The sequence below is a fragment of the Thermobia domestica genome, chromosome 6 (genome assembly GCF_964235325.1).
Source record: "Thermobia domestica chromosome 6, izTheDome1.hap1.1, whole genome shotgun sequence".
Taxonomy (NCBI): Eukaryota; Metazoa; Arthropoda; class Insecta; order Zygentoma; family Lepismatidae; genus Thermobia; species Thermobia domestica.
This window is the reverse complement of record NC_137459.1, coordinates 256592417-256605976: the sequence shown is the minus strand read 5'-3', so window position 1 is coordinate 256605976 and position 13560 is coordinate 256592417. Positions and strand designations below refer to the sequence as shown.

The 13560-nt window shown below is 36.8% G+C and overlaps 1 protein-coding gene across 1 annotated transcript in view; it reads right to left on the bottom strand.

The window, feature by feature from the left end:
- Positions 1–13560, bottom strand: part of LOC145687511 (cell adhesion molecule Dscam1-like) — a 1370399-nt gene that overhangs the window by 1312123 nt on the left and 44716 nt on the right. The gene's annotated exons all lie outside the window — the stretch shown is intronic.

Genomic DNA, 13560 nt, shown 5'->3' with positions numbered 1-13560 from the left:
ATTTTTGTTTGAAAATTTTTGTTTAAAATTTTTTTTAGTTTTGAAATTTTTTAGTTCGAAAAATTTTTAGTTTAAAATTTCTTGTACTCTGCGGAACCGTTTCAAAAAGAATCGGAGCAGTTTAGGTAAGAAAAATCTGGCAACACTGTTTCCATTAATGAAGCGCTTACTGAGCAATAAATCGCTTAAACTCACAACAATGTGTTATAAGAAATCTACAAGCAACACCCCTCTTTCACCATTGTTACTTCCAGAGACATAGGCAACTAATTCAAGGACAGGATCTCCATCAAGGTAAGAATCATCTTATCTGTCAAAGAGAACGATAATATTTAATGTAAACTTCAGTACAATATCATGATACCAAAAAAGGGTTATTTAAGGAGGAGGTTGAACCCTCCATGGGAACTTTAAGGATAACCATAAAAGGGAACAAAATTCTAAAATACAGGTCTAGGGTGATCACCGACATATCGCTCTGAATGTCTAGCATTGGGGGTGGGGGCTAAGATCATGTGACTTCTATCCACCAATCAACATCGCGGTACCAAAACACGCATCTTACACATAAAATAAAACAAATAAGTGAGGGGTTTTCCCACGTATTCTGTTCACCGTGTGGCGGGTCTAAGATCATGTGACCTCTGTCGGCCAATCAGAATCGAGGTACCAAAGCACTCATCTTACTCGTAAAAAGGGAACAAATTTCAAAAGTCAGAGGGCTTAAGATCACGTGACCTCTATCAACCAATCAGCATTGGGGTACCAAAAGGATTCATCTTACCCGTAAAAGGGAACGAATTTTAAAAATCCCAGGGCCTAAGATCACGTGACCTCTGTCAGCCAATCATAAACACTCATCTTACCCGTAAAAGGGAACGAATTTCAAATATCGCAGGGTCTAAAATCACGTGACAGCTATCAACCAATCAAAACACACATCTTACCCGTAAAAGGGAACAAATTTCAAAAATCCATGTCATAAAAGAGAATGAGGGATTTCCCCGCAGGGTGACTCATGACGTCATACCACGTGACCTAAAAAATTTGAATTTCCCGCGTGGGCGGGGCCTAACGTCACGTGACCTCTCTCAGCCAATCAGAATCGAGAAAATTTTTGCTGACTCGGCTCAATATACGGGGGGGACTACTACTCATATAACTATATAGGATAATAACACCTCATCAAAGGGGATAAAATCGACAAAAAACCAAGCACGTGGTACTACGTATTGCTTACGTTTATATTTTGGCAATTTTGTACCCCTAGAAGGGAACGAGGTGGACCACCCAAATTTATCATAATACATATTAGGGTTCTGTACTATAATACCCAATGTTTAAATTGGTCAATTTCCAAAACTTAAGGGGTGGGCCAAGGTACCCCTCCCAAATTTTTCAAGGGGTACATTAATATACCCATGTCTTATGAAAGGTAATGGACCCTTGTATACGCCCATATAACTATATAGGGTAATAACACCTCATCCAAGGGGATAAATTAGGTCAAAAACCTCCGAAATGTGAATTTTAGGCAATTTTTTACCCATGAAAGGGAACGACATTGACCCACAATACTGATAGAGGTACATACTGTGGTCCTAGGCTACCATACCAAATTTTTAGATTTGGCAATTTCCAAAATTTAAGGGGTGGGCCAAGGTACCCCTCCCAAATTTTTCAAGGGGTGCATTAATATACCTATGTCTTATGAAAGGGAATGGACCCCTGTATACGCCCATATAACCATATAGGGTAATAACACCTCATCCAAGGGGATAAATTAGGTCAAAACCCCCGAAATTTGACTTTTTGGCAATTTTTTACCCATGAAAGGGAACGACATAGACCCCCAATACGGATAGAGGTACATACTATGGTCCTACCCTACCATACCAAATTTTTAGATTTGGCAATTTCCAAAATTTAAGGGGGGTGGTCCTAGGTACCCCTGCCAAAATTTAGGGGGTGGGCCATGGTACCCCTGCCAAAATTTAGAGGGGGTGGTCCTAGGTACCCCTAGGTCATTGACCCCGGGCCACGGTCATTGACCTTTGACCTATGACGTCACAAAAAATTTTGCTGACTCGGCTGGCCATACGGGGACCACTACTACTGTGTCCTATGGTGCATGTGTTACCTAGACATGTATCAAGTATTCGCTATCCCAGAAACAGACTTCTGTCTTCGTTCTTTGATGCTGGAGAATGTGACTTGCCTGTTATTTTCTAAGGAGGTGAGATTCAAAGTTCCAGTTTTGAAGGTATAGAGTTTGAATCTGACGACTAGTTGCACGACATTATCAAGACATGAAATCGTGTGGCAAAGCGGGGCAACCGGCTGCCTTAGTTAACGAATGTATCGAAGGAACAGAGTCCTTGTCCCTTGCTTTCCACACATGTACCGGGAAGAGAGTCACCTACTGGCTTGGGGGCCGGGGGTGCGGAAAGCACTGGAACAGCGTGGGCAGAGGGGTTCAAGTTCCCTGCTCCGGACAACGGTGGGATTGATCTGCTGACTGATGTCTTCGACAACAAGTTTCGATTTGTGACCTTCCATTACATCATTACTGCATTTTGTATGGCAAGTTTGCAACAGTTCCGACAAAATCGTTGCGTTACCTTTGGTGACTCTGGAGGTCACAAGGTTGGTCATAGAGTGTTGGCCCCATATAAACAATTGACCGGGGGGTCCTCAGCTGCAACATATCAAAAAAATCAAATTGGACTGACGAAGAAACGCAGTGCTTTTAGTACGATGTCCTTTAAGGGATAGACCAACATAACCCTACGAAATGCTGAGAAAGGAGAACTAATGCATTCATGTTTGTAAAGGAAAATTGATCTCGTTTATATAACCATACAAGGCGATAAAATTTCATCAAAGAAGATAAGTCAGGTAAATACATCCAAAATTAATTTTTTTGACATTTCGTTAATCCACAAAAGGGACGAGATTTAACAACCAAAGTTATAGAGATGTATACTTCTGTCCTACACTATCATACATTTTTTTTGGTAGTTTCTAAAATTTAAGTGGGTGATCGTATGTAACCTTCTCAAAATTTATAGAGTGAGTCAAGGTATCCCTGCCCAAATCAAGAGGTGATATTGTGTACCTCTAGGTCGTTGAGTCTGAGCCAGTACAGTGGTCTCTGACCAAGGGGCACAAAAGTTTGATCAACAGAAGTCAATATTACTAGGAGGCAATTGTTGTCATGAGTTTAAGAAACATAGGCCAGTTAATAAACCGTATATTAATATACTAATGAAATAAACGTGGGAGTCTTATGTTGGTGGATATTCTTCCCTCCTCCCCTGACTAAACCTGAAATGGTACTACTGTTTCGAATTTATACATGACTTTGTTAAATATGAAAGGACACAAAATTATTCATAAAAATTCAGAAAAAAAGAACATTCTAACACGTGAAGATTACATGCTTGTTTGATGAATGTAACATATATAGCTTCGCCCATGCATACCTACAGGTTTGAAGAATGTTCAATGAGAAACAAGATTAGTTCTGGACTAGCCGTCTTTCTCTTGGTTTTTGACGTTTCTTCCCCGTTACGGACACATTCTATCCACCACATAAGTAGGTTATCGCTTTACATCACTAGAATTACTTTTCCAGATTATATTTCAATCGAACGACTGATTTAGCACTTATGCACTATTTTTTTGGGAATGTTCATTGGGAATACTCCCGGAAAAAATCCCCAAAATGGGAATATCCCGGGATTTTATTTGCAATCACAAAAAAGTGCATTCTATTACTATATTATGATTTCAAAGTAAAATGTGTTTAATCACAGTGTATTATTACTGTTGTCGCCAGAGGATTCTTTAAAATGTATATTCTCAACGATATTATGTTATTTTATTAATATTTTATTTAGATAGTACGCATAAATGTATATTTACTTACAATATGTTCTATGCAAGTAAATATGTTGGAAAAATGGTATAGTAAGTCCACATACTGTTTCACCCCTAAACAGTTTAAAGGACCCCGCACTTTTCTTATGGAAAGTGGCTTTCGGCTAATGTTGTTGAAACTTCGCTGGTTGATAGTTCTTAACATGTGGATCAAAAGTCTCAATGGGCACAAAGACCGAAATCCACTCCTTCCCCCCCAAAAACCGCCTCCAAGTAGCTGGGGGGATTGAACTGATTTCAGCATGTAAAACAATTTGTTGTTTTAATCAACTCAACAAGGACCCCAAACAACCACATGTTATACTATCAAACTACCCCAATTGACACCGCCCTTTTCCCCCCACATACCCCCCCGCGAATTACCTTACGGATGTTCCATATTACTGTAGTTTATAGTTGCGCGTATCTGTTGAAATACCTACAGTTTTGGTCTCACCGACGATATAATGGGTTTCACGTATCGCTGATTACGAATCTGAGGTGAGAGTTCTAGAATTCAAGATGGAGGATCAATATGGCGGATCAAAAACACGAAACTCCTGAATGTAGCCACAAATAGCTGTTTACTAGGGTATTTTGGGTCGTTGGTTACGAATCTGATGTCAAAATTCTTGAATTCAAGATTGCAGATCCAATATGGTGGATAAAAACGTCGAAGCCACAAATCGTAGTAGACTAGAGTGTTTTTAGATCGCTGTTTAAGTACGCAACATTCCTTGATACTTCAGCCACCATGTAGAATTATTCTGCACCCTTGCCCTTTACCAAACCCACCACAGATATCTTAATGCTGAACGGTGATAAAATAATTCATCAATTATCTGTTCATTATTTTCATCATTTCGGTTTGCAGCATCTAATGTGGTACTTAGCAATGAGTCATCGGGATATCTAATATTCTGTAAATGTCGTGCATGGCCTAAATACCACAAGACACTTGCAACGTGCGCACATGTACCTAGTGTACGAGCACCGCTTTGACATATACAGTAGTAACCTTGAATAACATTTTGATTATAATCCTGGTCATCTTCATCATTGGCTACATATGGTATGAAAACTTGATGCTTAGTTGCATTGCGGAACCTTGAGTAGAGACGTATGCGCAGGAATCCCTGTTCAGTTACGTTTTCGTCAAGCTGGAATTGCTCATCCTTATCTCGTATTAGTTTATCTTGGACGTAAGAGGATGAGAGATCTACTTGATATGTGCCTACAGTCAAATCTCGTTAGTAGTTTAAGTTAAGTACAGAGAAATCAATTAGGCTTTGATCATTCAGCGGTACCCATTGACCGTTACTTCTAATATTATCTACCTCCACTCTTGCTTTAACAACGTTCGGCATGATTGACCTATTTCCCATTTCTCTAGCTAATTCAATGGTTGCATCTTGCATGAAAATAACGGGATGGTATCTGTTCAAAATAGCTCCAGCTATGCGATAGAAACTATTCAGTTTCTTTGCATGTTGCAGATTCAATGTTTGTGCTAGAAACTTAAAAACAGATCTTAGATGCCCGTTTCTTGCCTCGACTATCCATCGACTTTTAGTAACTAGTCGAGAAGTATTCGCATCTTCTGTTGATAGTTGTCTTTCACGTGGTAGTAGGAGTGCGGGCATTCTGTGATCAATTCCTAAATATTCCAGTAAAGGAATTGCATCGCGGTATCCTCTGTCTACTAACACAATGACCAGGATTATGATCAAAATGTTATTCAAGGTTACTACTGTACATGTCAAAGCGGTGCTCGTACATTAGGTACATGTGCGCACGCTGCAAGTGTCTTGTGGTATTTAGGCCATGCACGACATTTACAGAATATTAGATATCCCGATGACTCATTGCTAAGTACCACATTAGATGCTGCAAACCGAAATGATGAAAATAATGAACAGATAATTGATGAATTATTTTATCACCGTTCAGCATTAAGATATCTGTGGTGGGTTTGGTAAAGGGCAAGGGTGCAGAATAATTCTACATGGTGGCTGAAGTATCAAGGAATGTTGCGTACTTAAACAGCGATCTAAAAACACTCTAGTCTACTACGATTTGTGGCTTCGACGTTTTTATCCACCATATTGGATCTGCAATCTTGAATTCAAGAATTTTGACATCAGATTCGTAACCAACGACCCAAAATACCCTAGTAAACAGCTATTTGTGGCTACATTCAGGAGTTTCGTGTTTTTGATCCGCCATATTGATCCTCCATCTTGAATTCTAGAACTCTCACCTCAGATTCGTAATCAGCGATACGTGAAACCCATTATATCGTCGGTGAGACCAAAACTGTAGGTATTTCAACAGATACGCGCAACTATAAACTACAGTAATATGGAACATCCGTAAGGTAATTCGCGGGGGGGGGTATGTGGGGGGAAAAGGGCGGTGTTATAGGTCCAGTAATATGGAACATCAGTTCAATCCCCCAGCTACTTGGAGGCGGTTTTTTGGGGGGAAGGAGTGGATTTCGGTCTTTGTGCCCATTGAGACTTTTGATCCACATGTTAAGAACTATCAACCAGCGAAGTTTCAACAACATTAGCCGAAAGCCACTTTCCATAAGAAAAGTGCGGGGTCCTTTACATGTAAGTGGATTTTCTAAACTTGATTCTACTACTGATATTATAAACATATTAAATTTTTAAATGATATAAACAAATTAGTTTTGGTAACTACCAGAAGACATATGTATGTCTCACCATTGTATCAACATTTGTGCATACATTTTTATGTTCACAACATTTGCAAGATACTGACTTATCTTTATAATTTTGCATGTAACATTGCCACCTTACGAGCTCTCTTCCTACCTATTTCTCGAAATTTAATGTGTTAATTCACATATAAGAGAAGTCTGAGTACCTCTTGAGAAATTCGAGTCAGAGACAGGAGACAGACCGACGTGTATTATTAACAGTCGTTCGGCGTATATTGATGCTACTTCAACTCTATTTCTACAGAAATTCTACATTACTTTACAAACTGGTTCCTTTTCATCATTTGTTAATTAGTTGTTTGCTCATTTTTAGTGCAAATGGAAATGGAACTTAAAAAGTCATATTATTAGTTATATAAAGTACAGTCAACGAATTTTAACTTTTTAACCTCCAAATTATTTAAAACTTAGAAGTAAATCATAATAAATGAAAAAAAATAAAGTAATCAGTAATATGGTTCTTATAATTCGGAAGATAAAGTAAAGAAATGGCAATAAATTCCTTTCTGGGAACTTATGTGCCAGGAAAAAAAAAAACGGGAATATTCCCATTTTTTAATTTTCCTTCCCATCGGAAATATTCCCACTGCCCATCACTATGCACTACCCTGGGGTTCTTTTGAGACCCTAGATATATATTGAATAGAGTATATTTTTTAAATGAACATGAGCCTCTAGAAGTTTGCTCTTATATTTTATCCCATGTGTAGTATGTTTAATATACTGAACACACACACACACACACACACACACACACACACACAAGTTTCCTGTTGTTTCGCTGTCATGTAAAAAATGATTGTTTATAACCTAGGTCGTAAAAGGATTCCAAGGTAACACCCATGTGAGTAGGCAATTATTTCTCTCGTTTTTGTTTCTTCTTACCAAATGAGCAAAATTAGCAGTTAATAGAATGTTCAATAGATTGCAGAAACTACTAATGTATTGTTTCTAAAAATTACTTCATTACTGACATAATAAAGAAAGTTTGGTATGTAGCAAAAAAATAGTTTTCTTACATTACGCTACATTATTTGTGATCTTGTTTCTTTTTTTCTAAAGTTACTGTTTGAAGAGATAGATATCTTGCTTACTTCAAGCAACAATCTCAAAAATATCATTACTTGAAATGAAATTTTTAAGTTTTACGTCCCACTCTTATGCCGGCTAGGCTAAAAGAGACGACGATGATGAGAAATGAATGAAATGGTGGAATAAAGAAAGTAGGAGGAAACGGGAGAGCACTGACAAAACCCACGCACAAGGTGTTTGTCCACCACAAAATCCACTTGGCGCGAGTTGGGACCGAACCAGAGACCCCAAGTATCAGAAGTGAACGTCCTACCATGAGCTACCATTTTGGATGGTGATGATGTCAGTGATATCCAAGACGCCAGTCTGAGAGTGCTATGCAATAAAGTATTGCTTTGAAATATATATGTATAAAATTTACGTACATCAATATTTTTTTTTTATTTTTAATTGGGGTCTCTGACGAACCTCATGGTATATTCCATGCAATATTTTGCATGGTAATACACGAGGGTTCATTAGTGATTGGAGGTAGCAATTTGTTCAAGTTTAATTTCTCTGGAAATTGATATTTTTTTCAAAATATCTAACACAGTATTATCAGTATTCCCACGGGAATATCATATGCTTACACTAATTTACGACGATAACATTTATCACGTTCAAAATAAAATTTAAGAGAAGGAGAGGGCGAGAAAAATGTCCACCAATAAATCTATAGTGTTGTAAGTTCTATCTATGAAAAAAAAAAATCAAATTCTAACGCAATATGATGCTCGAAAGGTATAAGGGAAGAACTGATATCGTAAGCAACCATTTGTCATGCACCTACTACCAGTAACATTATATCAACATATATAACAATGATAAAGAACACCTACATACAATTACCGAAAAGTTTTGGTACAAAAGGTAAAAATATTATCATTGCAACAAAAGTAAATTTACGATCTACGAACACCCAAAAGTAGCAAAATATTTATTACGACCGCTAAACAAATTGTTAGTGAAATTGATTTGCGGGGCCTAGATCAAGATCAGCATTGCATTTAGAACTCATCATAAGTATATGTCATTATATGCTACCTAGAAATGTTCAAATGATGTCTCTTTTTGAATCTAAGTAGGATATCCTGGTTCGACTTCAGGTGAGAACTAATGTGGTTTGATTTCCACGTTAGCAGGTATATCCAAAATCTCACAGAGCATCAGTGCTGAAGAAAATATCCTAAACTTAAAACCAATTAAAACATTCTTTTTTTCTTTTAAAATATACAAAAACAATTATTGGATTAGCATATACTGAATTCGTTTTTAATGTAAGCTCTAGACATTAAATTTCCCAAATTTGTAAGGAAGTTTATATTATAAATTATTTTCTGACCTTTATACGGACAGAATTTCCTTTTAACGAGAAAATTCATACTTATTTTACTAACCAAATTTAACACTCATTATGCATTCTGCATATTTTTTAGCTGTGAGAGATACAGTGGAACATATGATATAACGATATTAATACAATTCATAATATTATATATTTAAAAAAAGAAAACTTGTTAATTTTAATCAGTGTAGTATTAAACTACCATACTCAATAAACGAACTTAAAGGACAAATGTTATATGCATTTTATTTAAGAGGAAATTATATAAAATAAGAAATACAATTGGAGAACGAAAACAACTTTTATAAAATAAGAAAAATGAAAAAAAAATAAAAAGTGATGATTTACAACTACGTTTGCTGAAACTTTTCCTTATTCGCTTTGTGTTGGAAGCGGATGTTCCTCATATTTATCAACTGAGGAGAACGAGCACAACTAGAAAATATGAACGTAATAACTGTGGACGGAAAATGTGGAATTGCATATTCGCAAGTCACTGAAAACTTACTGTTGGAGATGCTCAGACAACGAGACAGAATTAATCAACAGTAGTGGCTGAGTAGGAAGCATTGGCAAAAATTAGATGATAAAAAAGAAGAAAAAGAAATCCGGATTTTTTGAAATGAATATAATATCTTCCAAAGCGATTTAATCTGGAATTTTGAAGCTAGTTTCAATTATCTTATCACTGCACACACTCAAATCTTAGTTGCCTACTTTTCGTTGGGCAGGAAATGTCGTGTTCACACAAGTGACATAATACGAGGGAAAGTCGAAAAGTTCTGGCGCCAACTGATTTATTGTTAGATTAGAAATAATGAACAAAAGCAATATATGCACAATATTCTAGTACCTTTGTATATTTTTTCAATTAATCGCCACGTCCGTTTAGACATTTGTCCACCGTACCAGAAGGTTCTCGATGTCCACTGCGTAGAAGGCGGAGGGCTGATCACGGAACCAAAAACCAAAAACACTCGATGTCATTTGTGAACTTCCGTTCTTTCAGGAACTTATTTTATGGACCAACAAACATGGTAATCACTGCGGGCAAGGCTGGACTGCAAGGGGATTTGCTCCATATTCTCTTACCTCAGGAGTTCGACAATTTTTATATTCGCTTTGCATTGTCACGGAGGAAAATCACATCATAAATATCCCGAATAACATCATGATTTTTCGTAACGGCTTCTCGCAAATGAAAGAGTGTGCAACAGAAATATTCTGAATTAATGATTCCCCCTCTTGGCAGGGGAACAAGTAGGAATCGTCCCCGAGTATCCCGAAACATTGTGGGGATCAATTTTCCGGTCGATGATGTATTTTGGAATTTCTTCGTTATTGACGAGCTGAGATGTTTCCAGACCATGTACTCTAGAAACGAGTAGGGTTATGAGAACCATAAAAATATAGTTAAACATGATATAGCCGTTTGAAACATATTTGTTGTTACATAAACAGTATTAGCATTGCCTCCTATGTTACCAGAATCATATGAGGAAATTCTTTTGCGGTACATAAAACATACCATATTGTTGTTGTTTTATAATTGCACGCATAATACACATAATTACACACATAATACACATACTTGCATGAACAATATACATTGCTGTATGTGTCATTCCGTGTCACGCATGCTGATCAACGTGAAACACGGACAAAGACGCCATTTGCAATTTTAAGAACGAAAAGTCTTAACAATTGTGAATATGCCCGAAGGAATAGGAAAAAAGTTATTAAAATATTGATGCTACATGATTTAATAGAGAAATGTGAAGGTAAGCTTATTTATGGAAGTTTATGCATTTTCTGGCATGTAAAGGAGTATTATTACAAGCCATATTTGTAGTAGACCCTACAAATAAGAACATGAGATGGCAGAACTGTTACTCTTGTAAATGCTGTCCAAAAGTTCACTTCATAACATTTCTTTCATAAAGGATTAGTTGTTTATATATATATATATATATATATATATATATATATATATATATATATATATATATATATATATATATATATATATATATATATATATATATATATATATATCATAAAGCTTTGGTTACAACAAAATAGTACGACCAACTTAGATAATCACTGTTACTTATGAAATATTTCTGGCATGGATACAAGGAGTATTGTAATTTTATAAATAATTATAACCTCAGACGTGTTGTCGCACTGTTTTTTTTTTTTTTTTTTTTTGCTTGTTCTTGCAGCATTACGGTGTGTTTGAAGGGACAATACCAGCCTGCCTGAAGATACTTTTTGAGTTCTAAGCTTATGGTAAGCGCAGCACCAAATGGATTGTAACAATAGCACATATATGCATTACAGCAGCGATTTTGACATTTTTCGTATGGATAAAGCAACATGTTTTACATTGTTGGGACAGCTATAATAAATATTGTGATGGTCTTAGCAATCATTCGATATGGTATTTCCAACTGTATAGCAGCTGTATAGTTGCAAGTTCAATAATTGGCACAGTTGTTAATATCATAAATATGTCTAGGACAACCATAATTTTTGTTGACCCAGCTAGAGGTTTTAACATTATCATATTGTACTCCGAATCATAATTCTTGCTGGCGCTATATTAACAATACTGTATAGTTACATTCAACCGTAATTATGGTTGAATATAACAATACCGTCTTTAGAGTGTGCTATGCTGATTTGATTCGGAAGTGTAATTTAGTATACACGTTTCTTTGCCAATGCCAATAGATCCAGGAATCTCACCCTATCGACGTAACGCCGCAAATAATTCTGCGACATGACCATTGGCTTGTTCTTGTTGACACCATTAAGAAACTTAGGAACCCACCGATGTTACAGCTTGTAGAATCACAACGAATCATGGACAATGTAATAAACACTACCATAGAAAATCCCAATCTCCCTGGTTAACTCCCTTCATATGAAAACGCCGACCAGGTTTCACAATTTCGTCAACACGTGTAATGTCGTCCGTGTCAACAACAAACGAGGTCGACCCGATCGCAGGATATTTTCTCGTTCATTTTGGAATTTGTTGCACCGTTATTGCACACCACACTGCCGAACACATGTCCCCGTAAACCTATGGAATAATGTGGCTGTGTGTCCTTGCCGATAAGAACATTCTGGCTATCTTTAAGACTGGTAACAGCGTCGTGCAGTGGAAGAAATCAGGAGTTCCACGGGGTCGTTCCAAGAGAAACCTACCATATAGCCTGTATATTTTGATTTTGTATTAAAATTAATTACGCGCGCGTAAAGAAATCTAGGCGCAAAAGATTTTTTTTTTAAATTTTTGTTTCCTCGTAGAATAATAGTACATGATTGTATCTACGAGTTCTCGAGCATCGGTGACTAAAACAGGAAGGTAGACAAGTTAAAAAGATGAGATGAACTTAAACAAGTAACGGTGTTAATCTGTTAATACATTTCAAAACTTTATTCTACCTTATAATTTATGTGTGAAACTCGTGCAGCTTACAATTTTAAAGACTACATTGAAATAAATGCAGCAATCATTTTATTTTCACTATAAATGTATGCGTTAGTGCTTTTGCTCAGCTTGCTTTGATGAAATTAGCTAAATAACATAAAATAAATCTAACGGCAAATAAACATGGTTTTGCTTACTATCAACAGAGTAAAAGGAAGTTGCACGATTAACCCTTTTAAATTCTTGCCCTTTTCGGCGTTTTTCTTGAGTCTCGGATAAGCAGCGACAGTGTCATTCCTGTATATCCTAGGATCATGGTTTATACCTCGTTTTTTTCAGAATGGAACAGCGTTTCAAACGGTACCACTTACATGTCCCTATAATATGCCAGAAGGGGATTATTTGAGGAAAAACTGGGATTTTTTACCAAAAAAAACTTCTTCAAAGTTCGGGGCCCCCTGAGGCTCTACCGGGTCTGCGCACAAACCTCCAAAAAATTGGAAAAATACTACGTAGTGTACTAATTACTTGTGACAAATTCGAATTTCCTGTCTTGAATATTTCGGCGGGAAAACTTTTTACCCATGTTGGGAGAGCATCAAAAAACGCCCAAAATTTCCCTAACATGCACGCTACAAATTAAAAAAACATCCGACGCGCCCCTAATGATCGTAAAATTATGGTTCATACGTCGTTTTGTTCAAAATGGAGTAGCCTTTCAGATGGTATTACCCGCATGTCCCTCGGACATTCCTAAGGAGGGAAAAATTGAGGAAAATATGGATTTTTGCTGAAAAAATCCCTTTTCCCCCGGTTTGGAGCCCTCTGGTGCGGCCCTGGGTAAACATAGAGATCCAGAAATCACTTTCGAAAATACTACGTAGAGTACTAATTGCTTGTGCCAAATACCAATCTCCTATCTTCAACACTAAGGACGAAAAAAAAATTTTCATCTTCTGCGAATATTCCCAGAATGTCCCAGAATACCCTATATAAGTTTCAAAACATTCTTGACACGTCCCTAATTATCGT